This window comes from Gavialis gangeticus, unplaced genomic scaffold, assembly GCF_001723915.1.
Source record: "Gavialis gangeticus isolate Ggan-Ray unplaced genomic scaffold, GavGan_comp1, whole genome shotgun sequence".
Classification (NCBI taxonomy): Eukaryota; Metazoa; Chordata; order Crocodylia; family Gavialidae; genus Gavialis; species Gavialis gangeticus.
In genome coordinates, this window is record NW_017729032.1 from 260,021,274 (window position 1) to 260,048,627 (window position 27,354).

A 27,354-nucleotide genomic window follows, 5' to 3' on the forward strand; every position below is an offset into this window, starting at 1 on the left:
ACCACCCCTGGGTATCCCATGCCAGCTGCACCACCATGGCCACCAAAGTAAGGCACCACAGTGGCGGTGGCATAGATTTGTGACCCCCTACTGCTGCCAGATAGGCAGGGGATGCCTCACCTTGCAGCAGTGCAGCACTCCCAGAAGCAGTAGCAGTGACAGCACTGAGCCTCCCCATCCCACTCTGCCCTCCCATACCAGGTCCTGCCTGCTGGGCTGTGGAGGTGGCTCCTGCCTAATGCGAGTCCAGCCAGGCTGCAACCCTATGCCCCGCTGTGGGTGCAGAAATCTGTGGGAAACATCTGCCCTCCCATGCCCCACCACACATCGCCTATGGCCTTCCCCCCAACACACATTACCTGTGTCCCCCCATAAACTTACCTGCAGGGAGCTGCGGGACCTGCTCTCCACCAACTGCCTGGCTGCATTGCCAGCCACATGCACGTATGCGCATGCACATGCACATGGCACCCTGCCTCTGATTGCCTTCTTCTCATTCAGCCCAGCCCCAGGCAGCTGGCCTGCAAGGGAACTCTGCCAGCCTGCAAGGGAGACCCACAGTTTCCTGGGTTTTTCTACTTTAAAAGGGAAAATCCATGATTTTCTCCTTTAAAGGACAATATCCACATTTTCCCACAAGAAACAGAAAACCTGGATCCCTGCTAATACATTTAAATCATTCTGTGAGGAAGTATGCCCAGGTAGTTTTCACAGGGCAGAAACAGAACATAAAATCAGTGCTATGCATCATGTGTAACAAAGGGACACACAATAATGCTGATTCAGCTTAAGTGTCACGGTGACATACTATATGTGCTGGAGCCTCTCAAGCCAGCATCTTTCATTTTATATTAGCACGAAGAGATATTTAAAAATAGGAATATGCAGGAAACAAAACTCTGTAGCCTAAAGGTTAATGAAGGAGTAATAAAAACATTTACTGTTCATAAAACCTGTCCCTGTTAGAGTTTCTAAGATTATGTTTCTATAACATTAAAGAGAGAGAGAGAGAGATTGCACAACAGACTGCAATATCATAAAATGGCAGACCCAAAGAGTCCAACACTGGGTAATAACAAGAGTTAATTATTAATGCATTGCTCTAAACTGCCCAGGAGGAAAAGCTGAAGCTCTATGTGAGGTTTCAGCCCTTATTATGTTTGCCTGAAAAGACTGTTCTTATAAAAGTATGACTGGGAATGAGGTTCTTTATGATTTATTCAAAGATCTAATAGTAACATTACTTTTTGATTTGTGTGACAAAGCTGATAAAGGGGACAATAAAATTCATGAAACACTAAAGATTATTTTTTAATTAACAGGGCTCAAAAAGGACCTTTCTGCTTTTGTTATTTTTTTTAAGTATCAGAATCTGTAGCATACAATTTCATGCAGAAAACCAAGATTTATGAAGCCTCCCCCTTTAGTAAGAGGGGAATTTAAAATGATGCTAAAATTGCTTTGGTTAAACTTTAATTAAAAATATTGCAGACATTTTAAACAACGGAAAAATTACAAAAACATCAATAATTTTTTGTGAATCATTTTGGGTTTTTTGAAGGATTTTTGCTGCAAATACTTTGTGTGATAAATCTAACCCCATGGTTCATGCAGCTGTTAGTATTGCCTATAACTATGATAGCATACCACTTCCTGTTGTAAGGTCCTGACTTTAGTTGTTTATAACTTTTCCTATATTCACCCATTCTGCCTAAATATACTATTGTGGATATCTGGTTAATTTTGTCTGGGAATTTTCATTAAAAAAATAATTCAACCATTTCTGAAAACAATGCTGGGGGGCGGGGAACCACACTGTTTTGCAAATGTTAAGCCTGTAGGAGTCTTTTCTTTGGAACTGCAGCTTTTGTAGGAGATATTTAAATTTTGTCAATCTGATGGCATTTGTGTTGAACATGCCTTTTCCTATTCCTGTAAAAATCTGCCTAAATTTAGCCAATTTATAAGCCTTGGAACAACTGCAGTTTCTACACATGCAGTGGGCTCATCTATGCAAGATGCTTACTGAGGAGCTGCCTAATTAGCTCTGAAGTAAAGTCTCAACATCTACATATGCAGGGAGGGATCCTGCATTGGGTAGCTGGCCTCATAAGGGTCTTCCTTCCTGTGAAGACAAAAGGGGACTACTGGAGTTTTGCTCGGGGCAGTAGAAGCCCTTGAGGGAAGTACTGATGTTGAACTGAAGAGGAGGCAGCTTGGCTGGAGCTGTGTTCTCCTGAGAACCTTGTCAGAATTGGGATAGGGCAATAGAAAGTGCTGACTTGCGGCGTGACCAGAACTGTTGGTGCAGAGGAGAAAAAGGTAGACCAGGAAGCAGAAGCTTGAGAGCGCCTGAAAGGGGCACACAACAGTGGCAGCCTATATTTTAGGGGAGGGGTGGTTGTTTGGTTTTTTTTAGTTCTTGCTTTCAAGGGATTTTTCTTTTGGGATTAACTATCCAGTGCTACTCTGCCCTTGATGAGCCATCTAGGACTGAAAGGGGTCTAAATCAGAGGGATAGCCTCAATTCAGTGTATTTACCAAAAGACTGTCAGACTGTGGCCAGAGATCGTGGTAACATCTGGGAACTACACATAAAATAGACTCCAAAATGGGGGTAGGAGCAAGTGAGAGAGGTAAGGGGGAACTCTCCATCTATGAATATTCTAACACTACCTAATATGCCAGATATGGTAACAGTGAGTACAGGGGTGATGGAGCCCCATGAAGAATCCAGGGTGGTGGACCTAGAGGGTCACCTGGGGGGGAACTGACTCCCAATTCAAATAAGATCAAGTTGTGGCAAGAAAGAGAAAAATCTACCAGGGTAGCCAAGTGACATTTTCTAGGTCCCCAGCCTGTTATCACCAGGAAGCAGGGCACCAGCCAAAAGGGGCCCAAGGCCATACAACACCTATTGGTGGCACATCTTTACAAAGTCAAATGTGCCAACAATACCTCACCATGACTAAGTATCAATTGCAGGGGAATTGCACCCATTACTGCTTCTGGAACAGCATTTTAGATAATTGTCAGTAGGACTGCAACAATGTAGCAGTGATTAAACAAGCTTATTATTGCCTCTTAATTACTTCCAAGCATAAGCCCACACACATAAAGGTCATGAATTGGGTCTGTTAAGGGGCTGTCAAGTGTATAGACTGTGTGTATAGCCAGGGTCCCCTGCTGTGATGGTCAATGACGGTCTATAAAACCTTAATTCAAATTGAAATTAGATTCAAACTGCATGATGCAAATCAGTTAACATGGTTTAGAAAACAGTGAACATATCTACAAACAGCCACAAAGGCCAAATTAACATTGCAAAGATCACCTAGGTTCTGCTACTTCTTAATTTTGAGTGCTTGAGTTTGCAGCTTGCTTTTAACATAGTTTTGTGTTAAAAGTATATGTTGTATTGTGTAGCTGCTGTGTGTATATGTGTAACAGGGTGCCAGCCACTGGCCCTGTTATGGCCCAGAGTGTCCCACTGGATCTGAACACAGAAGAGGGCTTACTGGGGGGATGTAGGGCTGATCAAGCAGCAAAGAGAAAGGCGCCGACAGTGTTCAGGGTGAACCTGGAAGCCCACAAGCCTGGCGCAGGGTGAAGCAGGGAGGTGGAATCCTGGGGCCAGTTCCTATTGGCCAGGAGGAGACCAACCAGAAGGTAAGGCTGGGCTGGCCAAAGAGAAGATTCCCCAGAGAGGGGAAGCACAAGCAGGGCAGACCTTGTGTAAGCTGTGCAGCGGTGTGGAACTAAGGCTAGAAACCGGACCAATGGACTGGAGACAGAGTGAGGCTAAGCAGGATGCTGAAGACCTGGAAGCATTCACCAGTGAGGTGAAGCTTATGGCTACAGTGAAGGGAAAGGGGTGCCTGGACCAGTAAAAATGGGAATTTAAAAGCGGGTATGTGCCCTAAGAGCCAGTGAGAGAGAGGCTCCTGCCCTTTTCACTTAAATAAGAAGCCAGCTCTTACTGGACTTAATGAATTTATGTGTGAAATTAATTAATTGTGGTTGGTAGCCAGTTAGTTTAATAGACCAGTGGGGAAATTGCTCAATGGAATACTGATGGACTTCATAGCCGAGTATCCAAGGGACAGATAAAAATAGAAAGGAACTGAGGAACCAAATGTGAGACACTAGGTCAGTGAGATAAGCAAAAGACTAGGACATTAGTTGATTGATATAGTTCCAGGTAAAATTGATGAAGTGACACTGGGCACTAACTGAAGGCATAAACCCCAAACAAATTAAGTGAGAGAAAGAACAAAACTGGGAAATCGCTGATGGATTACCATGTCTCAATATACTGTCTGTAACAGAATGAGGTCCTGGGGTGGATAACAAGTCAGTGTCTACACAGGTGTGGTAAGGACAGGGTGTAAGGGAAGTGAAGGAGGATCACCGGCCACCTGACTCATTAACAATTGGCAAATGCCTCTCCTCTCCTTATTTCTCCTTTCTCTTTAACATCAAGGCATGGCAGATGAGAATTGAGGGAGTTGATCCAAAGTAAACGAGAGTGGCTGCCTATCAGTCACAAAACTCCCACAGCACGCTTCATGTTCAGATGCGCACACACACACAAAAGTATCTATTGTTTTTAGAAGGAAGACTGAGGTCAATCATTCATAATGCTAAATAGTTAAGCTGACTGACAGTTTCAGTGAACTGATAGCATGCCTGTCCTTGGCTTTCACTAGGCCCAGACCCACTAATAACATTTAAGTACAAAAATAAGGGTAGATAGAAAGGTGTGCTGCACTAGTAGAGATGGCATACTTTGAAAGAAGTTAAAGCACAGTTTTTACTTATTGTTGGTTCTCTGGAGAGATATTTAAACAATTTTTTAAGAGAGCACCCTTGTGTCCTCACCTATTATAAACAGGTTCCAGTGTCCAAAGCTGTCTGAACTATTGCGGAGTGTGTGATTGCTGCCACATTTACTTATGTGGTTGGTACAGTACCAGTGTTTTCTAAGTCATTACTGTAAAGCACTCTAGGACATCTTGACTATGAAAGGCAATATATAAAACACAATTCTTTTCTAGCTAAGTGATTTGCAGAAATATTACTGTAGAGCAGCTGACCTTTTCCTGACAGGTAAATTCTCTTGCTTTTCTTGAAACTTGTCTCATGCAAGCACAAATCCTGCTTCCTTGTTCAGAGCTACATAGAACCCTAGATACAGCTGCACCACTATTGTTCTGCTACTCTGATAAGGGAGGGCATGATTTTGAGATGCTTTGAGAAGATTTGGAATGAATTATGGAGTCCAGCTCAGCAAGGAAGTTCTGCGTGTCACTACACAAAGGTTTGAGGTAGACATGAAGATGAGGGGGCAAGGTTGCTTGAGCCACAAGTCTCTGGTTGTCCCACCCTCACCTCTGAAGCTGTGGCACACAAGCAGTAGGACATACTGAATCTTCAGTAGGCAATAAAAAACATAGAGAAACTCTACTGCCACTCTGCAGCCTGCAAAAGAAAACATCCTACCCCAGAGATGCCCTACTCTAGGCCACCAGAGATACATTTTTCAGCAAGTCCTGCAATTCTGGCCTGGTGCACAGAGGATTTACTCCTTAATTTCAGCTCCAAGAAAAGCTTCCTGTTCAATTCCATAGAAGCTCTTGCAGGTATCATTCAAAATTTGAGCATTAAGAAGTATTACTTTGACCTTAATCTTGTAGTCTTTGGAGAGTAAGAACCAGCTACATTACATGAAAGTTTGCACATGTAAGTAAGACAAGATCAGGAGCTACAATCACTTAAAGAAATTCATCCCTGTGCCAAGAGCCAGCCCAATGTTTGTACATCACTTAAGCATAATTTTGGAGGGTAAAATGTGACTTTGGAGCACAGGCCTTTCCCCTGCCTAAAAAATTAATTTCACCCTTTATACGTGTGACAAATGACAAGATTTGGACTACAGGCAGGAAGACAGTATAAAAGAGGAGAAAAATGGCAAAGATCATTTTATAATTATTTCTCAGTCCAAGACATCATTAATTTGGAACTAGGGTTGGTTAGATGTGCCACTAATCTCTTCAGAAAGAACCTTAACATAACATTTCAGTTAAAATGGCGAAAAAAAAAAAAAAAGACCAATCTCTAGGCTTTCAAAAACTTGGAAATTGAACAAGAATACCATTAAAACAAAAGAGTGAGGAGTTCAAATGCACAGTAGGAAATTTGGGTCTCATTTTCAAATATATCTCCTAATCTATGTTACAAGGCATTCTGATCCAGGGTTGGGTTTCATGTATTATCAAATAAAATGTAGACTCTGTTTGCAAAGTTGAGCTTGTGTCCAGAATTCAGACTTGAGAGAAAGTGAGAGTATGCTTAGAGCTGTTCAATTCCTGGGTTTTATTTTGGCCCATTTCTAGAAATAGCTTTTACATAAAAGATGATAATTGAGTGCATCTATCAAGCTGTTCACTAGACTGGCATTGTAAAACAAAATGGAAAACAGAATAAGGAACTGCATCCAATTTCCCAAGCCTTAATGGTGAATCATTAGCATAAATCACTATGATCACAGTAGCTTTCCTTAAACATAAAACAAAAACTACTTTTAATCTCCCTAAACTGCCTTATACGTATCATATCTTGGAGCAAGATTTCAATACCTTTCCTAATAGATAGACAGCACTTTACTCAGCAAGTGGTCCTATTGGGAACCATGGGAACAGGACTGCTGTTAGGCAAGGTACTATCCCATTCAGGTAAAAATGTCAGAATCCACCCTACAGAAACTGGGAGCTGTCTTTTTTTCATCCTGCACATATTAAAAAGGACAGCAGGAAGGAGTTCCCAAGCCAACATTCCCTTGCATGGAGGAAAGGCTTACAGGTCAGAATAGAAGCAGAGATTTTGAATCCATTACCCCCAAAAAGCCTGGAAATGTATGGAGAAATCCAGATTTTTAGGCACTATTTCCTGTGACTATTTCCCTTTTCCTGGAAACACTTTTCAATGTGGAATCAAGCAGCTACTGTCTCCCTAAATGACCCATTCATTACTCCTTTGTGTAAGGGTGGCTAGGTGTCGTGAAGCAAGGTTTGATCCAGGCATGGCTAGTATTAAATCCTGGAAGGATTGCAGAGCAAATTCCACAAGTTTGCCAAGGGTTGATGCCATTGAAGAGTGGGATATATCTATATCAAACTACAAACTCTGCTGTAATAGGAACACCGTTTTGTGCTCCACGGTGAGCACATGACTAAACTTACCTAAGGCCATATCTTGTATTCCACTTCAGATAGTGCCCTTCCCAGGAAATGGGCTTGATGCCTCATTAAAGGACTATCACAGAAAAATCATCAAGAGACATTTTAGAGCCAGCAACCCCAATTGTTTCTGAATTCCTGGCTTATCCACACAGAACAATGGGCTTTCTGCAGAAGGAGGCATACATGGGATGGGATAGCCATGACCAAGGGAGGAAGTTAGAGTGCCCCAAAGGAGCACTGGACTAAGACAAAGAACTTTTTTGAAAACAGGGTATGCCTCCCTCTGGAGGGAGAGTTGACCATCACCACCTGGAAGCAGGACCTCCAAGAGAAAATAGAACAGGAAAGACTCTGCTTAGCCAGAAAAGCTGACAAACCTTACACTCACAGAAAGGGTGAACTTAGATTGGAGGAGGATGTTTCTCAGGAATTCTGTTATGTCCAAATATCTCTAGCTCCTGGGTGCTCTCAGAATCTATGGTTAAGAAATTCTTGTGCTGTTTCATTGCAGTTGCTCCTAACACATCAACAGCAATATCAAGTCGATATCAGGATGTAACAAAATTATATTTATCCAATTATAGTCCTGCTCAAGAATGAAACAGGAAGAGATGAAATGTGAAGAGTTCACAAACTGAACCCTGTATTGATCAACAGCCAAACTGCATCATTACTCTTTTACCATGATCCTGTTTTAAATCAGTCCATCCATCTATATAAACATCACTGTATCCAATTAAAGTCTACTAAAAGTGTGGTTATCATTTACTGCTTGCTTTAAGGTCCCTAACCAATCAAATAGTATTTGCATATAGGTCAGTATTTGACTGAAGACAGTACAAAGTTAAGTCATGTTAGAAAAAAAACCAGAGAGTCCATCTTGGTCTTCCAGTGGATAGTTCTGAGCATGAATGGAAGACTGAAGGTAGAAATCTGTGCTTTATAAAAGGATTGTTTTTCCTGTTCTTCTTTTCCACATCTTGTAGAAAAATGTCAAGTCTATCCTGAAGGATGTCAAGTCTATCCTTCAGTTATGGCAATTCCATAACCTCATCCAACTGTCTGAGCACCTCTGAGAAATTGATGTTTGCCCAAACTTTTCCTAGTATGCAGCTTATGAACCTTCATTCTTGCCCTGTGCTGACTGGAACACTTGCTTCCTGCTCTCTTTATAAGATAACTCTGTGTACTTTGGCCTTGATTTTCTCCACTGATTTTGTGGGAGTTTTGCTATTGACTTTGGCAGGACAGGACCAAGTCATAGATTCTGGAAAAGATTTTCAAATACAGAAAGAGAGCTAAGAGTCTTCAAAAGGCTGTTTGTACCTTTGAAAAACCAGGCCTCTATGGTTCCCTTCAACCTTTTTCTCTCAAGCCTGACTATAAACCAGTTCATTTAATCTTTCCCAATACTATAAGCCTTAATTTCCCCAAACTCTTTTATAATGTAGTTGCCTTTCTTTGTGTTTGTCCACTCCTTAAATTCTTACATTGAATATGCATGAGTTAAAGCAAATTAAGTCCATTAAGTTAAAGGAGATTTAAACCAATGAGGTGCTGTTAAACTCAAGCCAGTGCTTCTGAATTTAAAAAATCAATGCAGAATGATCAAGCATATCAAATGCTTTACACAAATCTCCAGCAGCTGTATAAATTTTTTAAAAGCCCCAATTAATGGCCTGATAAAACTCATTTGTTAATTTAAATAACACTGGAGTTACAGAATGATTTACTGAACACTTGGGTTTTAAAGAATTCCAAATATTGCGCTGAGTGATTCAGCTATCTGATTAAGAATCATTCATTTGCAGTATGGTGAAAGCAATGCCAAACAATTTATGCCCACCTTTATGATTTAGGCTGAATGGTCTGTGGCAATATAATGGGATACAGACATTTTCACTCCTTGTTTAGTATTTTAAATCTGACCCAGGTCAGTAATAAGGGAAATAAATATTACTCTGCCCTGTCTTTTGAGGATGCTTTAAAATTCTTTGTCAATTAATCCTCACAATGAGCCTATGAGGTTAGTAAGAACTATTGTCTTTTACATCCTGGAGAATTTAAGCACATTGGAAAGACAGGACTTGCTTAAGGGCATTCAGTAATTCAGTGGCAGAACTGCTCTTACTCTAAGCCCATACTGCTGCACCTTTGAAGGAGTTGCCAGCTCTGGAGCTCTTCCCAGGGCCTAATTCTGTTTCAGGGAGATGAACAGAAGTGTTACCACAGTGAAGAGGATCAGGCCCACAGTGTCTATATAAACCACAGAGACAGTAAAGTGTTCTGGTCATCAGTTCCCATTACCTACCTCCACCAGGAAATACACCATGCCAGATCCTAAACTGGTGCAAATTGTCATGGCTCCTCTGATTTCAAGTGAACAGCAACAATCAACACATGGTGAGCAGGTGATTCCAGGCGCGCACACACACACACTTCGGGCACTGTAAAATACAGCCCCATTTTGAGCTATTGTATTTAACCATGGAGCTAGGCACCAACCCTTAAGTGAAATCCATTCAGAGATTATGTAGAGCTCATTGAAAAGCCAAGTCTTTAGACAGGCCTACTGGTTACTTTCAAGGGAACATAAGCCATTGCACACCAGGAAGAACTATAAGCCTCTTTTAGCAAGGGAGGCCACTTAGAAAGTGACAACTAATTTCTTGGGACAAAACAAAGGCAAAAGAGGGACAGAAGTTATGGTCAAGGGTCCAGAATGAGTCCACCAATGGGAAATACCAAACAGAGTACACTGGACAGTGCCCCGTGGCCCTCAAATGCATCTAAGAAGCCAGTGGATACTGCCCATTTAAATTCTTCCCAGAAACATGAATGGACATGGGACAAGAAAATGACCCTGCAGTCCCTGGGGGGCCCTCTGGCCAGAGCATCCTTCCTGGTCACAGGAAACCCAGGGCCTGCAGGACCATTTTCCTGTCCCATGTCCATTCATGTCCATTGCTATCTTGCCTGGGGCCAAGAGAAGGTTGATCAGGAGGTCCTGGGGCTTTGTGAGGCCATGACTGGGAAGTACCTAAAAAAAAAAATGCGGAAAGCAATGCAGCCAGACACTAGGCAGGAGGTTCTGGAGGAGGCAGTGAAGGGAATGCAGCCTGGTGCACTCCAGGTAGGCATGCACCAGGCTGTCCCTCTTCTTGCAGAAGGGGCAGGTATTGGGGGTGCCTGTGAATCACACCAAATACATGCCCATGGTGACAGCTCCATGGATAAGCCACCAGCTGAGGTCCCTAGTGGCTCACGGGATCAGGGTAGAGTATATGCTCATCCACCAGGGACCTTCATCCTCGTTCAGGGTGTTCTATCAGTTGGTGTCCAGGTGGGACGTAAGGACAGAATGGTGGAAGGTGCAGACAATGAGTGTGTAGACCTGGAGGCAAGGAGCTTGACCTCCTCAAGTAGGTGGTAGGGTGCACACAGTGTGGGCAGCTCCATGCACCAGGTCAGCACAGAGGGATCTCCCCACCCCTGTCTGGTATAGTCCAGGAGGTCTCTGATATGAGTGATAGTAGCCAGGACTATCCTCCAGCACACCCAGGGCACCACCATCACTGACACTACCAGCTGTGGGTTTTTCAGCAGGGGCTTGGCAAGGAGGTCAGCTCCTCAGGCAAACATCTCTAGGGACTTGGGGGCAGAGACCAGCCTCTAGGTCCTGAAAAGGTCCTGGTAAAACTCCAGCATCTCCTCCAGGTCCTGCTTGAGAAGACCTCACAGGCAGAAGAGCTGCTGATCATGCTGGAACCCTCGGAGGATGTGGAGGAAGGTATGTCCCATGTGGCTCCATGCCATGTGGCAACCACCATCATACAGGAGTCTCTGCAGAGCTTGTAAGCAAAAGGTTCAGACCTGGCTGAGGAGGCAGACCGGGATCTGCCTGCCCTTCCCCAAGGGGAGCTCAGGACACCAGCAGAGACCAAGTGCCTTCCTGTACAGAAGAACCCCTACATCTATCTCTGGAGCACATCCATGAGCTCTAGGGGCTCCTGGAAGATGTTGGAGTGGTACCAGATCATGGACAGAACCGGCTGGTTGATGAGCACCTTCTTACAAAGGTAGAGGCACTATAACAGGCCAGTCCATACCTGCAGCCACTCAGAGACCCTGACCTCTAGCTGATGCCAGTTCTATGGTGAGGAGGGGTGCCTGGAGGACAGGTAGACCCCCTGGTGGAGCAGTGAGCCCACATTCCAGCAGATGTTCTGGAATGTGGGTGGGAGCAAGCCACCCACTGTCAGGCCAGAGCTCTTGATCCACTTGACTTTGGCAGAGGAGGCCACCAAGCAGATGGACTGGGAGGCCTCCACCTGGATGGCAAGAAGTCCTGGATGGCAAGGAGCACAACTTCAGTATGTACTGACAGCCCCACCCTCATTGCCAACTCTCAGAGCACCAGTCCTGCCATCCATTTGCACAGGAGGCATAAGAAGGACTAAAGGGCAATGGTGTACAGCTGGTCTGACAGCAGGCAAACTCAATGGACTCCCCAAAAGCATTTAGACAAAAAATGAGCACTATTAGATTACTCCATTATAAATACAGGGTGGAGGTTAGGATTTGGCAAGCCTATATGCACTTACACTAATCGGAATTTGGATAGGATGATGAAGTTATCTCTCTACTTTTGCAAAATCACCAGGGGATCTTTAGTAAAGAAAAATGGTCAGAAGAACCCTGATTTTACACTTCCTTCTAAAGACAACTGGTTACAGTAGGGGAGAATTTTGCTAGTCCTCACAAATAAAACAGTCACACTAATGTGGCCATTAGCTTTATCTTCACTGAAAAATGGGACCACGCCATTAAATAAAAAAGGGTGTTGTTACACAGGAGAAATGATTCAGAAAGTAGTTTGCAGCCATTTACATCCAGATTAATAAATACTTAATCTAGGATGCAAGTTATTGTAACAGTGTACAATTTTGTCGAAAGGATTCAAATTCTAGTTACTCACCATTTCCTATCCCTGTTACAGACAATCAAGTAATCAAGGATAGAAGTCACAGTTGGGTTCTAACTTCTCCTTACTGGAGGGAATTAATTCTTAATATTCATATTGTAATGGACTGTAATGTCATGGTAGGAACTACTATTCTCAGCAGGTTGCTGGGGAAAGAGGAAGGAAGTGGAGGGGGAGCCGGAATTGTGCACAAAGAAATGGCTTGGTGCAGACAGAGGGAGAGAAAGAGAGAGAAGCAGCATCAGCCAGTGAGATGCATGCTGAGACTCAGGATCTACAGCTGGCCTGGCTCTGTAAGCCCAGACAAAGAGGCTCAGATGGGGAGCCCAGGTACACAGTAATTGAGTGTTCTTTGAGACTCCCTCTCTCGAAGTACCATATCCAAACAGGAAATTGGTGGCCATCGTTTTCCATGGACCCCTTTGTTTGAGGCATACAGAATTTCCAGTGTCAATAGAGTCAATCATTTAGATAGACCCTTGACATAAGTCAACCTCTATCTTCCATGATCTCTCCTTCCTTCAATTTTTTCAGTTATGACCAAACTTTCAATTTCCTCTTTCCTCATAACATGCCTGAGAAAGTCTGTCTCTTTCTGATGTTAATCAGCAGCTTCCTCCTGCAGCCTGCTCTTGAAAAAATTTCTTCATTTGAGGTCTGACTTGTCCAACATACCTTCAAAATACACCTTAAGAACCACATCTCAATTGCTTCAATTCTCCTTTCCATACTTGGCAATATTGTCTAACATTCCGATTCATACATGAGGACTAGTATAACATATTTTGCCATCCCTCTTCTCTGTTTTATTTCTTGATCACTTTTACCATCTGATGTTATCCAACTTCCCAAGTAGTTAAATTTATTGACTTCCCTTATCTCTTCCTTATCTACTTTGATGTTGCATACAGAAATGATCTTCTTCCTTGTAATTACCATGCATTCTGTTTTTCTACAGTTGATGCTTAGACCTTCCTTCTCACTTTCACTAACAATTTTATCTACAATTTCTTACAGCTTTTCTTCTGAATCAGCTATTAAGACTGTATCATCAGTATAACGCAAGTTGTTCAAATTCTATCTGCCAATGATCAGTCCTGGTAAATCCTCAATCTCCCTCAGTATTTTCTTACTGTACAAGTTGAACAAGTCATGTGAAAAGCCACAGCCTTCTCTCACACCTCTTTTAATTTGGCTGAAATCACTTAGTTCATTTTCTATCTTCACTGTTGCAGTTTGGTCCAAATAGAGGTTTCTTAAAATTCTCTAGTCTTTACCATCAATATCCATTTCTTCCAACATTTTCATTAACTCCTCTGTGAAACTAAAGACTTGTTTGAGAGCCCCCCTGGAGTCAAGAGAGGGCTTAAAGTTTCTTCACTGTACTGTATCACAATGTTAATGTTCTGTATTTGTTATCTTACTATCTGTCCCTGAAGGGTTAGTGTCTGTTATGTATATTTTAAGTGTATGTACCTTAATGTTTGCTCATCTGTATTTTTCCCATTCTCTTTAGCCTGTTGGCCTATGACCCTATCCCCGCCCAGTATCCTCCATATCAATTTGAGAATCCTCCCTTTGGCTCCTGCATAGTTTCTGGGGTTCTGTACGATATTTAATATGACCAACACACATAAACAGTCCTACCAAACTAGAGTTTACTTTTTCACATACTGCAGTAGAAGTTTATACAGGACTGTGGATATGCATATGTCATGAGTAGTATTCTGAGTTTTCAGCCCCCCAGGAAGAGCCCAGCACAGCCCACCAGCCTGCAGCCCTCCAGGGGTACACATAGCAGCAAGAGCCACATCCCTCTGCCCTGCACCCTGCACCCACTGACTTACAGTTCCCTCCGCAGCTGGCGTCGGCTGTTCCTGGGGCTGCTGCAACAGGGGCTGGGGTGAGTGGGAACAAGTGGAGCCCTGGGGGGTGCAAGCCATGGCACAGCTTGTCCCCACTCACCCCAGCCCCGGTGCAGTGGCCCCAGGAGTGGCCAACGCCAGCTGCCTGCAGCTGCTGGGCTACGCTGTGCCCTAAACCCCCCAAGGCTCTGCTCGTCCCTACTCACCCCAGCCCCTGGGCTGTGCCATGCTGTGGTTCAGGTAGCTGGCAACAGTTGCTCCCAGGACTGCTGCAACAGGGGCTGGGGTGAGTGGGAACAAGTGGAGCCCCAGGGGGCAGGGCACAACTTGTCCCTGCTCACCCCAGCTGCAGCTGGAGCCACAAGGCTACAGCTGGGACCTGCCCACCCCAAGAGCAATTCCCCCAGCCCTCCCACCCCACCCCACCCGGGGTCAGAGTCAGGAGCCCTGCACTCCCAGGAAGCGGCTCCAGCTACCCTCCCCGGCCCCCGCATGGCCACCGACCCTGTCTCAGCATGCAGCTGCTGCCACCCCTCCCTCCCCCACATCTGGCCAGAAACCTGTGCCTCAGGTAACTGGCACTTTTAGCTTATCGTCACCTCTCAGCCATTCCCCACTTGTGCTGGTTAACAGGGATTTCACTGTACCTGGTAAAATTGAGTGAACTGAAAAAGGGGTGTAAATCAGTAAAAACTGAATAAGTTCAATTAAAAAAATCAGGGAATGCATCGGTGAAAATTGGTAAAAACTGAAAACACAAAACACTAGTCATGAGATACATACACTCATTGCCCTTCCATCCACTAAAAGAGAAACAAGGATATTAACTGCTCCCTCTCCTAGGACTAACTGTGGGCCCTGCAACAGCTGGAGAGATAAAAAGACTGCAGGTCAGAGAAAAGATTGAAAGGGGCTGCCTTTAGCAACAGAGTTCTGAGGAAAAGTCCAGGTATCTGGGAAAGTGAATGAGGAAAATTGCTCACAGTGAGGTGGAGTTGAAACAGTTTAGGAAAACCTGACACCAGGTGCTGCATATCTGAATCCCTGGGCTAGAATCCAGAGATTTGGGTGGGACCAATTTTACTACCAGTCTCAGCAAAGCAGAAAAGTAACTCAGGTTTGCAATATCTGGGGGCTAGAGACCTATAAACTGAGGCTATAAACCCTTGAATAGTGTACAGTGCTCCTGACTGCCAAGCTCCTTTAATACTCTGAGGGGGAGACAGTAATGCAGACGTGGTTAGTCAGCCAAACCAGCAGCTGGGGAATGGCAATCAGTACCTTCAAAGAGGAAACTGAGGCAAGGCCACTTCCACTGCCTATGTAACTGTGGTAGAATCAGTGGAGGAAGGCAGTTTGGGACAGCATACTGATAACTTCTTGCAAAATCAGGCCCTGAACAAGTGCCTAAAATGGCAAAGGGCAGGTTCTGATATAATTGTTCACACTGGGTGCATTTACACAAGACACTTTAGTGTGTAGTAGAGCAAAATACTGTGCAGTAAGCTCCACCATCTACATGTGCAGACCCTTACTGTGCAGTAATTTGCTCTACTCAGCAGCTAATTTGCTACCTGCAAATGCCAAGTAAGTACTGCACAGCAAGGCACGTGTAGACAGCCAACTGGGAGGAAATTTGCTCCTGGCCAGCCAGGCAGTAGGGGGTGAAAAATTGTTCCCTGCCCTTGGAAACTGCCTGCTGCTGGAGCAGGCTTCAGTGGTGGAACCCAGGCCAGGACAATGTCTCCATGCCCCAGCAGCAGGGTGCTTCCCTCCGGTGGATTAGGGTAGGGACCTGGGATCTGCCCCTACCCCATAGCTCTTTCCAAATCCCCTACCCCCAAGCTGGATATTGTCCCTGCCCCGGCTCTGCCACTGGAGCCTGCCCAAGAAGCAAGCAGCTCCCAGGGGAAGGATGCAATCTCCCAGCCCCCACCAGGACACAGCTGTCTCCTAGCCTCATGCTTCTTGCCAGCTCCTGGGCTAGGACTTAGGGGGACCCTAGAGCTCCCACTGGCTGCTGCAGGGGGGCAGAGCAGGGTGGAAGCAGTTCTGTCTGAGCTGCTCCCATTGGGAGCAAATCTGCTCACAAACGCCTGCTCATAATAGATGGCTGCCCAGAGTGGGTTTCCTCTGCAGTAAATTACTATGGAGTAAACTAAACCCATGTGGCAGCATTTCCACTTGTAGACATGCCCTAGGTATGTCTTCATACACAAGATTTGCTTCCAAAGGTGCCTGGAAAAGTCCAGAATGCCAAGAGTAAAGTAGCATCTCCTGGCTCCATGTGCTATTTTGCTGTATCACTCAACAGCAAAAAATGTTTTTCAGTCTTTTAAAAATCCATACTCTTTTCCTATAATTTGTCATATATTCCTAGAATTTATGCAGTCCACAGTCCTCCACAGATTTTTTGAATGCTTTATGGAAAGGTAGATATGTTTTATTACCTGGCTATTGTCAAAGTATGAATCAAATATTTATCTTGGAATCTCAAACCACATGGGGAAAAAATCAAATACGGTGTGACCTTATGGTGTTTAGAAATCACCTTAATAGGAAATCACACTGACATTTCCTAAAGGGAGCTGTGCAGAAAACCAAGACTGAACTCTAATTGTGTATTAAAGTTCCTCTCGTTCAGGCAACCTGAGGTAAAGTAAATGGGAGAGGAGAGATTGGTTGTCAGATGATCCAGATGCAACAACAGCATTAGGTTCCTCATGATATGCAAACCATTCCAACCATGCTGAAATAACACTTCCCCATAGAAAGAAGAAGTTAGAATTGCCTATGCTCTCTAAAATCAAGGTTTGTATGACCCTTGAAAGCTTTAGGGGAAATCATACATCACAGAGGTCTAAGAGAATTGTGAAGGCTTTAGTGTACTGCAGAAGCATTTAAGTCTGTCTGCAACAACAACAACCAGTTTTACTAATACGCCAATAGCCACAGTGTAAGGAATGAGCTCTACTTTTCCAGCATATAATTCATATTTTTCTATCTTAACTCTAAGTTCAGTAGGAAAATGCTTGGGAGAATATATTGCAAAAGGGGAAAATACCCAGAAAATATTATAAGAAAGAATAAAACCACTAAGGTTAATTAGATGGTACCGGCAGTCCATGTAACTTAGAACATTTCGAGTTACAATGTTTCACATTTACAACATTTATAAATTGACACCCTGTTTCAACTTTATGATGTCAGTTTTGACTTTAAAACGCTTGATCTGATGCCACGCCATGCCATGCCAGTGAACAAGTTCAATGTGTTGCCCATCTCCCTGGAAGACATCTGTCCAAGCTTCCTTGGACACTTTCTTTAAGAAAGCAGACAAGTTTCCAGAAAAACCTGCAGCCAAGACTCCTGAGAAGGCTACAACCAAGAACCCTTCAAAAAGTCCAACCAAGAGCCTTTCAAAAAGTCCAGCAAAGTCACCTCAAAGAAGTCCTTCCAAATCAATATGATTACTATTTACAATATAAATACATTAATGTACTTATATATAATCTATATATATAAGATTCATCTATAATTGATTGAGTACAATTTGGACTCGATGATCTATTGAGGCTCCTTCCAACCCTAACAACTATGAAACTATGAAACTACAAAATTCTGGGCTATTTTTGGTGAAAATAGGGTATTGGGCCTTAGTTCAGGAACCAATCCCCCATTTACAACATTGTTTCCTATGGGAGAATAGGTTCTGAGTTACAACTTCGCTATTTACAATGCGGTTTTCAGGAACTAATTGTGTCATAAGTCCAAGGACGGTCTGTATTCATATATTTCCCCAACACCACTTTTTACTCTCTAATGAACAGTTAGATGGTGATGTTCAAATATATGGAAATGTATGTTCAAAAGTGTTCACATATGGATATTCCTTAGCTAATAAAAAGACTTCTGTACTAGATACTAGAAAAGTTATCATCAGGCACAAGAAAAAAACAAATGTCTTGGGTAACCCCCCCCCCACAACCTCTAAATACACATAGATATCTTAAAAACAAATAGCAAAAAGGGCCCACGTAGGATGATCTGTTTTGTCCTCCTGTTTAATATTCATCTGCATAACACATGACATTAAATTAGCTGTTGAAATTCTAACAACAACCTCATAACTTCTTGCTGAGGTACAGCTTATCTTCTAAAAAGATATTTAGACTAGAAAATCTACCTTGGTCCTAGTAGATTCTGATGGGGAAAACAACTTCCTGTACCAGAAAATCTTTCTAGATATCAAATTTTCCTTCTCCGTATACAGAGGAAACAAAGAACTGACTACATTTTTTCATAAAAAGACAGACCCACTGTAGTATAACCTGATAATGAAAGTACTCACATGCTTAAACTCTTGGCCTGAATAATGGTCATGGCCCTGATTAGTTCTGTGCTTTTGAGATTCAGTCCAGGACCTGAGAAATCTTTCTTACCAAAACTTTCCAATTAAATGTTTCTGTGTTGATGAAATTGCACTTTTCAGTGAAAAACTTTCTGATGGTAAACCATTTCTGCTTAAAATTGTCCCCTTACTTCTAGTCTCCAAGTAAAATGCCTCACTTGCTTGCCCACACTTTTTTTATTATACACCCCTTATTTCTTGTCCAAATGTGCCTCTAGTCTTTGTATTTCATTGTGCTCCTGTCTGCTAAATTAAAGATCCTTCCATTATCAAAGTTTTCTCCCATAAAACCCTCAACCATTGTTTTGATAGGCTAATGGAACTGTGTTTTTACAAGTTTCTCACTGTTATTCAGGCTTTGCAAACCCTGGCTCATACTGGCAGATCTTTTCTAAACCTTGTTTTCAATTTTTTGACATTCTTTAGGCACCAGATCTGGGTATGAGTTTGATAATGATCTCACTAATGTTGTACACAGAGCTAATGCCACTTCCCTGCCCTCACCTGATAAAACATCAGAGGACTGCATTAGCTCTATGATCTCTATCATTATACTGGGACTCTTATTATTTTTAATAAGTTCCCTGCTTTCTATTGATTAGTCTCATGTACTATAAGCATGACCTGCATTCTTGGTTACAAAATGTATGACTGTGACTTTGTATTAAAATACATCTCATTCAAATGAGCCCAACTCCCCAAGCCACCTCTATCAATCTAACTGACACATCTGTATCAATATTTATCATCCCACTGATTTTTCTGTCATCTGCAATCTTTACCAGCAATGGCCTTATATTTTCTTCCAACTAATTGCTAGAAATATTGAATGGTACTGAGCCAAGAACAGGTTCTGCAGGATCCTATTTTAAGCAACAATGGAGTTTTTAGTTTACAATTATTTGAAATCTATCACATAGCCACCCCATTTCTAATCTACTGAAAATGTGCTACATTTATTTGATACTGTATTATTTTTAGTCAAATATTTTACAAAACTATAAGCATATTCCCAGAAAAAGTTACTTTAAAATGGAATTAAGGGTAATGATGCAAAAAATTAATATAATTGCTACATATCTATACCATAATTTATACCAATAAAAGGAAATATAAAGAAATTCACAATTAAGGTAAAAACTTAAACCTGATATTACTTACATTAAATCAAATCAGCTTTGAGGTATAGAAAACATGACATATGAAGAAAGGATGGAAGAACTGGAATTATTTATGTTACAGAAGAAAAGACTAAGAGATGAGTTGATAAGTCTTCAAATACAAAAAAAAGGATTGTTTTAGAGAGGCTGGTGATCAATTTTACTTTGTGTCCACAGGGGACAGGACCAGAAGTAATGGCCCTAAATTGTAACAAAGGAGATTTAGGTTCTGTATTAGCAAGAATTTTCTAACTAAAAGTGGCTACGCATGGAACAGATTACATAGAAAAATTATAGGGTAAAACATGAGGCTCTTTTAACATCACATAGTCTGCAATCTGATTACATTAATTTCGCAAAGGAATATCACAAAACCATAACATGTATTTTAATCACTTCTATATAAATATCTCTGCTAAGGAATTAATTAAATGTGCAAACAATTTCAATGTGATTCAGCTTCAGAGTTTAAATTTTAATTTCCACAAGTTGTTCCAGCACACAAGGTCCCCTCAGCACAGGGCCTGGGACAACTGTCCTGTTTGCTCCAGCCTAGAGTCTGCCCTGCTTGCGTGCAATTCCTCGTTTAATATACTACACCAACTATAACCTTGTCCCTGTCCTCTGGAACGTGTCCAGGTTTCCAAAGTCCTCAGCAGTGATTCAAAGGGCTCCTTTGCCAGTTCCTTTAAAATTCTTTGGTACAAGATCTAAGCTCTGCTTGAGTTCTCACTGAGGTCTAAAATATTTTCTCCGGATCATTCCAAGTGCTCAGCTTCATATGCTCAAACAGACCACACTTTCTTTGGGTCTCAGTGTTTCAGACACCAATTATCTGGGGTGCTACTTTCTTTTCATTGTAAGCAGCACACAGCAACCTATTTTCCTTCTAACAGAAGAACTTCAGGTTACACCGGGCCTGTCTCAGAGTGTGTAGCTCCATTTACCACAGGGGTGACTTGCCAATTTGCAATATGTGCTTACTGTATCTTTCTCTGCTTGTGTGGGTTCCTCTGGAACACTGCCCAATGCCCACTCTGCAATGCATATTCCATTTTGATCCCTTTTTATTTCTGTCCTACCACCTTCAAAGATCCTCAGGTATGATTTGAGGACTCAGACACACAGGGTCCAAGTTCCACCCTCCCGTCTTTGGCAGGAAATCTGCCAAAGGGAGCTCCTTGGGAGTACAGATCTCATCCCTCTTTTGAACAGGTGCCTCATTGCCAGTGCAAACTGGCCATAATCCTACAGAGCTCCAGCCAGACGATGCAAGTTGCAAGATGACAGCTCTAACAGTCAGCTTCTCTTCTAATGTCATGTTCAAAGGCATTTGTTTCACAGTTTATGCAGAATGCAATGAGGTTCAGATCTTTTAAACTTCTAGCCTGATAGCCAAAGGGAAATGGCTACAGTTTTCACTGGAAACAATGAACACAGCAGTCAGTGGCTTTCTTCACATCTGCTGCATATTATGAAGCACCATATGGAGTCTATACCAATGAGACAAAGAAGAATTCATCTTTTGGCCCATGTTTAGCTACCATATGTCTGTCTTCCTCCACCTTGATGCCCATTGCCCATTTTGGGATGACACAGAGAGACATATGAGGGTGGTTGCAGATACGGTGGGTCCAGGAAATGAGCCAGACATTCACTAAGTTACAGACTGAGTAGCATTTTAAGTAGAACATTTTAAAACAATCATTGAATTAAGTGAGACAGTGAGTCATTTTTCAATTAATACAGTGCCCAGAAAATTTGCAGATGTACCAGAAAATTAATTAGTTGTCAGGTATATAAAATCTTTCTTCCTCCAGGTTATTCACATCTGCCAGTCTCATTTTGGGTTTGAGCAGCAGTGGTCGTCCTGAAAGTTAACGGGGGGAATAATATTCAGAATAAAAGCTTAGATTTAACGTTTCCTCATACAAAGTGAGGCTTTCTTTGGCCTATGTATAGAAACATGTGCATGGATGGTTGGGGAAATACAGGAATTTTGAACCCAGCTTTTCCTCCTTCCCACCAAGAATGCTTTGGCCACTATAACAACGCGCTATAGTGACATAATGATCATGTGTGTCTACATGTCACTGGCAGCTACTTCACTGTAGTGGTGCACTCGACCCATTTTAGCGTGCCACTACGGTGAAGTAGCAGCTAAGAATAACTATGCGCTGCACATATAGCACACTATGGGCAGTTACTGTGCTGTGCATTAGTACTTCCAAAAGGCAGCACTAAAGCAAGGCACAGTAACAACGTCGCTGTAGGGAGATGTATAGACATGCCCTCATATCTCAAGGGAGGATCCTAACAGCTAGGTAGTAGGGCATTTGCAGAGGGGAGATGTAACAAGTGCTCATCCCAGGGGTGGTCGCAATGATCCCTGGGGGCTGCTCAGGCCTTTGCAATCTGGCTCTTTTTGGGGCTCTCTCCCTTTACTCTCCTGTCACACCTTGACGTTACCAATTAGGGATGAAAGGGAGGCTGCCTCAGGGCTTCCCAAGCCTGGTGTCACTCTTAGCACCACAGGTGCTTGCAGGCATTGCCTTAAGGGCTAATTCTGTGGGCTCCATCCTCCCCAATACCCACTCCTAAGCCTTATAGATGATCTGCTAACATGGAGCTACAGGCCCCCAGCCCCAGTCCTTGCCCCTCCTGGGCTCCAGACCTTTGGGCTTTCTGGTCCTGCTGATACATTGCCCTTCCTATGAGCTCGGGCCCTTTGGCCCCACACTCTGCCCTCTGGCCGGCCCCAGGCACTGGAGCTTCTCTCAATGCACCCTAGTCCCCACCAGGCACCTGACATTTCCCCCAAGTACCTAGTCCTTCCTGGGATCACTCTTTCTCTCTCCAGGCCCCAGGCTTGTCTCTTCCAAGGTCTGCCTTGTTCCTCTCAGGCACTGGGCCTCTGGTCCCCGTTCCCAGGCCTACCTGTTCCAAGTCCTGGCTAGCTCATCTTGAGGGCTAGACCCCTGTTCCCTCTGCTTCCAGGTCTGTCTCTTCCAAGGTCCAGCCAGCTCCAGGGCTGAGTGCTTCTTGCAGCTTAGAGAAGATATCAGGAGCCCTGCTGCCAAGACCTCCTGTCCCAGTGGCACTCAGGGGTAGACTGCCTGACCAGCTCAGGCCCTGGGCTTGTCTAGCTCAAGCCTGGCCCTATCCTGGTCAGCTGAGAGACACTCTAATTAAAGCACCCAGAACATCTTGTATAGCATCCCCATGCTTAAAAATGGCAGCAGAGTTGCTTTAACTAAAGCTCGTTCAACAAGCTTTAGTTAAAGCACCCCACCACCATTTTGAAGCATGGAGATGCTGCTATACGAGTCACTGGAGTCTGCTGGAGGGCGGTAAATATGACAATTCAGCAGGCTCATGCACAGGTGCCCAAAGTGACAGGCTTAATGACATTCACCTCCTGTGAATGTCACCAAATCACATTAAGAGTCTAACCCTTATTAAATGTCTGGCCTTGAGTCTCTCACACAACAAAAACTAAGGAAAACTTTGTAACCCTGTAAAATGATTTGGAAAGGCTGAAGTATTCCTGAGTTCCTCCTAACTGCCCAGCTTACCACATGATGATACCCTTCTCATCTGAGACTCTAAACATGGTATAAGGTGTTTTATAGTTAATTACACAAAATGACTGCCGTGTGCACCTTGGGCAATGTCAATTTTAAATGTTTTTTTTCTTTCAGTTTCTTTCAGTAACTACCAGCCCTGCCAATTCACACTGAAGGTTGAGCTGTGTTCTCAATAACTTATACTTTTCCACTCAGTCAGGTCCTGTCCTGGGTTGCTCTGTGTGACCTCCTTGGGCACATCTACATGTTGCCCTGTGGCAACGTAGCAACATACTACATTGCTGTATGGCATGCTATGATGACATAGTGATCAGGTGGGTCCACGCATAACTGACAGCTGTGTCACCGTAGCGGAGCACTACAATATTGTGGCAAAATGGCACTATGGCAACATAGTGGCAAAATCTAACCATGTGCCTCATGCATGGCACAATAGGAGTGGTTACTGTGCTGTGCTTTAGTACTTCCAAAATTAAATGCTAAAGCACGGCACCATAGCAACATCGCTATATGGTGCCATGTAGATGCACCCCTTATTCTTCTTTGTGCTCCACAGTGTAAACAGAATGTAAGTTTCACAAATAAATGAGGCAGTGTTTCTGAAATTAGCTAGCACTCCTGTTGGTGCATCAGCCAGAACAGATTCTAATTCATCCTCTCTTAAGTCTGTTGGCCTTGCTACATTAATAGAAGAGGCGGGGGAAACTTGTCATTTCCTAAAGTCAAATGATGTGACACTGAGAGAAAACAGGCTACACACGAAACCTGTGCCATTTTTAGAATGATTTTTTTTATCACACAAAAGCTTTTTAAACCACTTAGCTGTTGAAGTCTTACATATATTCTTGTCTTTGATGGCTGAATGACAGAAAGCAAAAGAAGGGATGTTCTCATGAAAGGTCCTGTTTTATTTTGAACCTTCTTAAAACATATTACAGTCACTTTTTTCTCAATGACTGATTAAAACTTAAAAACCTATCTCTTTCTTGATTAACAAAACCCCCATAGATACAGAGCCACAGAGATCTACATATGTACTTTCAACTCTGAATTTCCTAGAGTGTCCTGGATTCTGCCCCATGGAGTTCATGTATGCTGGTTTTGGTTAAAATAAAGACAAGACTGACAGACTCCATGTCTGCCATGTGTCATCTCTGAAACATTTTCTTTGCACACTCAATGTCAGTGTACTAACCAATGGTAATTCTTTAAATTATGCCAAAGTCTTTCCTCAGGTTTAATCAAAGACTAGTTTTGTCTCAACTCCTACCCTTTGTATTTTAAAGGCCCTCGTGTACCTTAACAAATGTTGTGTCTAGCATTAGGAGTGATGGCACTGGGAGCAAAATTAACAAGAGAGACAATTCTGCCTTCACACTATTATGAAGCTAGTCAGGCCCTCTTTACTATGCAAGATTAAGGCTCTATCCCTACTGCTGAGTACTGCTTTAACAGATCAGGATATATTATTATGGTTGTAACTGTTGTTATTGCTATTATGTTACCACAACAAAAAAAGAGTTTGCCACTGCTTAAAAATTATGTTCATCTTGATGAAGTGTATGCAGCCTGCCAAGATACCCTTTTTTAAGACATTCTTCCCTGTTGACAACCAATGGAACAAATGCAGATAAACTTGCGGTAATAAAATTGAAAGGTGCATTCAGAGGGCTATTGTTTGAGATTTTTCTTCTACTTATTGTAATACCTGCCTCTTCACAGCGTTTTTCCTAATCAAAATAATACACATGCCGTTAGGGTTTAGACTGTGCAATCCTTGTTCACATTGGTAAGCCCTTATGTTTATCAACTTCTATAGGTTTACTTATGTTAGAAGCTGCTTATCAAAGTGATTGCACAATAGGGGTGTGCGAAGTGGGCCCTATTCAATTCGGATGCAGCCCAAATCAGGGACAGTGATTTGATTCATTGATTCGGATCACTGTCCCTGATTCAATTCGTCCAAATCTGAATCTGAAGATTCAATGCTGATTTGGAGAATCAATGATATGGACATAGAGACGGCTTTAAATGCTTTTTCTACATACCTTGAGGTAACAGTGTGGCTCATGAACGCTGCAATACTGAGGTGGATGGAGCATCCCACAGGGGTGCGGGGGGACCCTCCACATGCTCGACAGCGAACCCAGAAGTGGACTGGAAGTATTTCTGGTCCACTTCCAAGTCCACTGGGAGCACATGGGAGGACCCCCCACAACCCCTCGGCTTGGCGATTGGTTGCGGGAGGACCCTGAATGCCCCCCCAGACCCGGGAGGCACCAGTCACCAAGCTGGTGAGGTGCAGGAGGGTCCCCTGCATGCTCCCCGGTGGACCCGGAAGTGGACCAGAAGTGCTTCTGGCCCGCTTCTGGGTCTGCTGCCAAGTGCACTGGGAAGCCCCCCATGCTTCTATGGGATGCTTCGTGTGCCCCAGCATTGCAGTGTTCATGAGCCCCCTGCTACTTTGAGGTATGTAGAAAAAACATTTAAAGCTGTGTCTATGTCTGAATTGCCGAACCTTTTCTGAATCTCTCCGAAAAGATTTGGAGGGTTCCAATTTGATTCAATTTGGAGTCAGAGATTCAGCCACCTAATCAAGCCAAATCTCTGCCGAATCTTCGCACAGCCTTATTGCACAAGCTGTTCCTAGTTAAATCCCACACCACTGCCTCTCCTTTCTCTGTGAGGTAAAAACAAAGGTATAGCAGGGCAGTTGAGATGCACAGGGCAGTGGCATGGTCAGTTGTCAATGTAATGCCAATTATTTTTGTACCCCATTCCCCCCTTCCCATTATGCTACTGGGTAAAGAAACTGAGGCACACAAAGGGTTTGGGGGTTTGCTTATAATTGGACACTGACTCAATCATTGTCACGGTAGAAACATAATCACAGGACCTCACTGGATAATTAGATTGTGGCTGGTATGTGTTTCATTCAGTAATGGCCCTCTGCCATCTGTTTTTCTAGCTTGGGGGCTAGCTAGAAAACATGTCCATTTCATTAAAAATCTCAGTCTTTGATGTTTCCTTCTGTGCTGATGCAAAATGAAACTAAGACATTTTGGATTTATTCACAAGTGGCTAAAAGCCTAATAGTCAGGAACTTGTAAGGGACTGAGAAGTCCTACTCCAAAGCAGGGAGAGAAGGGTCTAGACCCTGAATGTGCCATATTTCACTGGAATGTTTTAATCACCTGGTAAAATCTCTTGCCTACCTTGAATTCAAACAGAAGTTCTGTCAGACCTCATACATTTCTACAGAAAGTTTTAGTTTCAAGAAATCAACATTTTCCAACAGGGAAAAAATTCATCAAGAAGTTCCTCAGGACTCCACCTGGCTATGCGCAAACAGTAAAACAGCTCTCTCCAGATGGCTTACATTTTAGAGTAAGGAAAACAAAGAACAAGTATAAAATCTTCATGCAAGAGAGAGCAAACTGACTGGGTATCTCAACAGTCCCCCATCTTGAATGCCCTCATTTGATTATCAGAGGCCAGTATACCTAGATGTGGAGGTCTAGTGCCCTGAAAACAAAAATCAATATTCCTGTACCATGGTGACAATTGTCCCTTCCTGCTGTCAAGTTTACCTATCCATCTATAGCAGGCAATACTTTCCAACTAAAGACACTTATTTAAAAAAGCAGTAAGAACCAGAGCAGTCAAATATTTGTGATAGAAAGCACAGAGCAGGCCACTTCACTACAAGATGACAGCAACTCTGAGTACAAAATGGTTGCCACAAAGATATTATTTAAAAAAACCCAAAAAAACAAAGGCAGCATCATTTCTGTAAGTGATTCATAGCTACCCACTACACTCTTGTCCCCACCTCCTTTTCCTTAGCTACCTGGCAGGAAGAAAATAAGAGGTATAAGATAAGAAATAGGAGGTATAAGATAAGAAATATATATATATTTTTTTATTTATTATTTGCTGAAGAATAAGGTGTATGTGGGTGGAGAGGGGGTTGGGGAGGTGGAATTTGGCTCCAAGCAATAAATTTAGACTTGCGTATCCTGGTCTTTTTTACCACAACTAATAGTTGAAGTGCTATTTTCCTTCCTTACTCATCCTCACACTCTAGCATTACATATACTTCTTGA

General features: G+C 43.0%; 1 long non-coding RNA gene across 1 annotated transcript; it reads right to left on the reverse strand.

The window, feature by feature from the left end:
* Positions 1-17,725: 17,725 nt before the first annotated feature.
* On the reverse strand, positions 17,726-26,311 carry LOC109302498. The gene is made up of 4 exons (XR_002098811.1): positions 26,301-26,311; positions 24,287-24,294; positions 24,064-24,065; positions 17,726-17,813 (listed from the first exon to the last, which is right to left on the reverse strand). It is a non-coding gene; the product is annotated as an uncharacterized LOC109302498 (long non-coding RNA).
* Positions 26,312-27,354: the final 1,043 nt, after the last annotated feature.